A 4,965-nucleotide genomic window follows, 5' to 3' on the forward strand; every position below is an offset into this window, starting at 1 on the left:
CCAGAACAATTTTGTCCTTCTTGAACAAAGTAAAGACAAAAATATAAGGCAACTCTCTTTTCTGAAAAATGGCACTTGGGAAAACTTTTGCTTTCTATTCTGGCACGTATGGCATATATTTCCATTTGAGAATATCCGCACCTAAACCCAACTTCAACTTCCAGGGAAGTCACACTGGCCCAGCTGTCTTCTCACAAGACTCGTACCTTTTGGTTATTTTGCGCCAAAAGGATAAGAACCTACAGGGAACTCCAGGACTGCTTTTTAGAAGTTGATGACTTGGTTGTCATTCAAAGTTTGTAAACTGGATTTTAATGGGAAGCAGCCTAGTGTTGTTTGTTCTAAATATGTTAATAGTATTACTGAAATGCCTTGAGGCTACGGGATTTCTGTATTTGTGTGTGCACTGAGCATTGTCTGTAGACTAAAGAAGTTTTCACATCTTTCTGAACTATGATTTTTTTTGGACGACTGTGGTTGCTATAATGATGAAGAAAATACAAATTTCTTTAAAAGTATTGAACTCAGGGGCGCCTGGGCAGCTCAGTGGTTGGGCGTCTGCCTTCGGCTCGGGTCATGATCCCAGGGTCTTGGGATGGAGCCCCGCATTGGGCTCCCTGCTCAGCGGGAAGCCTGCTTCTCCCTCTCCCACTCCCCCTGCTTGTGTTCTCTCTCTCGCTGTGTCTCTCTCTGTCAAATAAATAAATAAAATCTTAACAAAAAAAAAAGTATTAAACTCAAAGTAACTTTTTGCCATTTTGCCTTTTCCCAGTGAATAGAAACTGAAACTTCACTCAAGGTAGGGAGCAGAGTCTAAGCTATTCAGGCTAGTTTGTAAACGACCAAGTTTCTTCGATCAGCAAGGGGCTAAAAAGGCTCAGAGAATGACACTTGTCATGGCAGGATAGGGGGCCACGAGAAAAAAAGGCATAGTGGGCGCTTGGGTGGCTCAGTCGGTTAAGCGTCTGCCTTCGGCTCAGGTCATGATCCCAGGGTCCTGGGATCCAGCCCCACATTGAGCTTTCTGCTCAGTGGGAGTCTGCTTCTCCCTCTTACTCTCCCTTCCTCCCTCTCTCTCTCTCTCTCTCAAATAAATAAAATCTTAAAAAAAAAAGAAGAAGAAAGGCGCAGAGAGGCAGAGGGACAGTGCCCGGAAGAACAATTAGGAAAGGACCCAGGAGGAGGAGGGGAGGGAGGGAGAAGACACAGCTGCTGGCACATCGCTGAGGTACTTGTTCTTTCACCCGTGAACAACTAGTTTTATCTTAGTGGCAGGTGTTTCCTTAGAGCTAAGATTAGAAAATGAAATCTCTCTCTCTCTTTTTTTTTAAGATTTTATTTATTTATTTGACAGAGAGAGACAGCAAGAGAGGGAACACAAGCAGGGGGAGTGGGAGAGGGAGAAGCAGGCTTCCCGTGGAGCAGGGAGCCCAATGCAGGTCTCGATCCCAGGACCCTGGGATCATGACCTGAGCTGAAGGCAGACGCTTAACGACTGAGCCACCCAGGTGCCCCTGAAAATGAAATATCTCTTGTCAAACTCATCAGTCCATCAGAACTAAGGAGTAAGGAATATGAGTATTGCAATTTTTGTTTTTTAATTTTAAAAGCACCTTTATTATGAGGGGTATCTGGCTGGCTCAGTCAGAAGAGCATGTGACTCTTGACCTTAGGGTCATGAGTTCGAGCCCCATGTTGGGTAGAGATTACTTAAATAAATAATTTTTTAAAAAGGCACTTTATTATGAAAAACAACAACAAAAATAAATACAATTCATGCAAATAAACCAAAAACACAATACGAAGCAGGTTTCTTTTTCATTTCCTTTTTTTTTTTAAGATTTCATTTATTTATATTGGAGAGAGAAAGAGAGTGCACGAGCGGAGGGAGGGGCAGAGGAAGGGACAGAGGGAGAGGGAGAGAAAATCTCAAGCAGACTCCCCACTGCGTATGGAGCCCCAGGACCCTGAGATCATGACCTGAGCTGAAATCAAGAGTCTCAGACATTAACTGACTGAGCCACCTGGGTGCCCTTCTTTTTCCTCATTTCTAATATTGAGAGCTGTAATTTTGGGAAAGGTGTCAGATAATTCAAAACTATGACAGCAAATTGGATCTCCGAAAGAAGATGTATTTTTAAGAAAGCCACAGTAAAAATGATTTTAATAATGTTGCAAACAACTATTTACTACTGTATTTAGAAAATGCTTCTTTTCTTATTAATGGGAAAAACCTTTCAAAATGAGGTACTCCTACTGGTGCAGTATAAGTCATCTGACGGAAGGGCCTACTAGAATGAGCAGGTAAGATGTGTCTTGAACAAATCAGAAACTGAGAAGGATAAAATGAAGAGGTCATTTCGCTCCAGGATCTCTCAGCCTGCCACCTGATGGTAGGTAGATGCTGGCCCTACAGTGTAGTAAGGCTGGGTACAGAAACAAATTCCTTCCTGTCTGACATTTTTGTTCAGGTGAGCAGAGCTTAAACTTGTGTCCCTGGTAATGGCCAACATCCCCTTACATTAATACCAGCTACATCCCCATGGGATAATTAGTCCCATTTTTCTTATTAACTACTCTAATGGGGAAATCCTGGGGGTGAAACCATAGGAAAACTGTGGTAGGTAGGTCTTTTTTTTTTTTTAAGATTTTATTTATTTATTTGAGAGAGAGAGAGAGCAGGAGCAAGGGGAAAGGGCAGAGGAAGAGGGAGAAGCAGACTCCCTGCTGAGCAGGGAGCAGGACAGGGGGCTCGATCCCAGAACCCTGGGATCATGACCTGAGCCAAAGGCAGATGCTTAACCGACTGAGCTGCCCAGGCACCCCAGGTGGGTCTTTTTAAATTTTTTTTTTTTAAGATTTTATTTATTTATTTGAGAGAGAGAGAATGAGAGACAGAGCACAAGAGGGAAGAGGGCAGAGGGAGAAGCAGACCCCCTGCTGAGCAGGGAGCCCGATGCGGGACTCGATCCTGGGACTCCAGGATCATGACCTGAGCCGAAGGCAGTCGCTTAACCAACTGAGCCATCCAGGCGCCCCTTAAATTTTTTTATTTTTAAAGATTTCATTGATTTATTTGAGAGAGAGCGAGAGCATGAGAGTGCACACACATGAGCAGGGGGAGGGGCAGAGGGAGAGGCAGACTCCCTGCCGAGCAGGGAGCCCCATCAGGGACTTGATCCCAGGACCCAGGGATCATGACCTGAGCTGAAGGCAGATGCTCAACTGATTGAGCCACAAAAACACCCTGGTGGGTCTTTTTTTAATGAAAAATTAAAAAAAAGTCTATTATAAAATATTAAAGTAATGAATAAGATGCTTAAAATAAATTCCATATATGGCTTTCTGAAGTGTTTTTCATTTTTATACTCTAGGAAGGAATTAATGTAAAATTAGTCAATTTATACTATCAGTGTAAGTGATAATAGCACTGCTACTTGCAAAACAAGTAATCCAGTTAGCTGATGGCAGATATTTTTAGTATAAAAAGACATATACAATGGAAGCTCAACTCTGTTAAAGTACCTATACTTTATAAATAAAGGCTCAAGGTAAATACACTAAAATGTTGATCATGGCCATTTCTGAGCAGTAGGATTATGGGAGATTTGCATTTTATTCATATTCTAAATACTGAAAAACAATCACGTATTACTTTTATGATCAAGAAGAAAAATCATTTTAAAAAAATAAGAAAAGTTTGGGGCACCTGAGTGGCTCAATCAATCTTGAATTCGGCTCAGGTCATGATCTCAGGGTCCTGAGATCAGGTTCCTGATGGGTGTGGAAGCTGCTTAAGATTCTTTCTCCCTCTCTCTCTGCATCCCCCCCCAACTTGTGTGTGCACTCTCTCCCTCTCTCGAATAAAAAAATACATATATAAGAAAAGTTTTAAATGCTGAAAATAAGTATCTTGAAGTGTGTGGTCCAAGAATGACACTGAGGTTCAAAGAAGCATATCCATTTTCAAATGGTGGGGAAAAGGCCTTGCATGACACAAAATAGCCTGATTCCTTTTTTAGTGTAGCAAAAACAATCCAGGTTTCAGAGTCAAAAGACCTGGACTTGAATCAAGGTTCTTCCACTTTCTAGATAAGCAGCCTTGGATAAGACAATGAAACTTTAAGATTTCAAAGTATTCAAATCAAATCAAGAAATAAATAAAAATCTGGAAAAATTTGTTTTCATCAATATGATAAAACAATAATGTCAGAAGTATAAGAACTCGTAGTGGAAAAAACCGAGAATTAAGGTAAATTGCTTTGGGGTGCCTGGCTGGCTTAACTGGTGGAGCATGAGACTCTTGATCTCAGGGTCATGAGCTCAAGCCCCACGTTAGGTGTACAGATTTTAAAAAGTTGTTTTTTTTTTTTTAAGGTGTTATTTATTTATTTATTTTAGAGAGAGAGAAAGAGACAGAGAGAGCATGAGCTGGGAAGGGGCTGAGGGAGAGGGAGAGAATCCCAAGCTGACTCTGAGCTGCGTGCAGAGCTGGGCTCAATCTCATGACCTGAGGATCATGACATGATCTGAGATCAAGAGTCGGATGCTTAACCAACTGAGTCACCCAGGCAAACCCCCCCCCCAAAAAAAATCTTAAAAAAAAAAATCTTAAAAAAATTTTAAGTAAATTGCTCATTTCTCTGAGACCTCCACTGTCCTTACTAGGAAAATGGATCTAAATAACCCGTGCTGCTGTCAGTATTGTAGTGAAGAATAAATGAGCTGATATAGGTCCAGTGCCCAATACTGGGCCCCATACACAGTAGATGCTCAAAAAGTATAGTCCTGGGCGCCTGGGTGGCTCAGTTGGTTAAGCGACTGCCTTCGGCTCAGGTCATGATCCTGGAGTCCCGGGATCGAGTCCCGCATCGGGCTCCCTGCTCGGCAGGGAGTCTGCTTCTCCCTCTGACCCTCCTCCCTCTCACTCTCTCTGTCTCAAATAAATAAATAAAATCTTTAAAA

The sequence above is a fragment of the Neomonachus schauinslandi genome, chromosome 8 (genome assembly GCF_002201575.2).
Source record: "Neomonachus schauinslandi chromosome 8, ASM220157v2, whole genome shotgun sequence".
Classification (NCBI taxonomy): domain Eukaryota; kingdom Metazoa; phylum Chordata; class Mammalia; order Carnivora; family Phocidae; genus Neomonachus; species Neomonachus schauinslandi.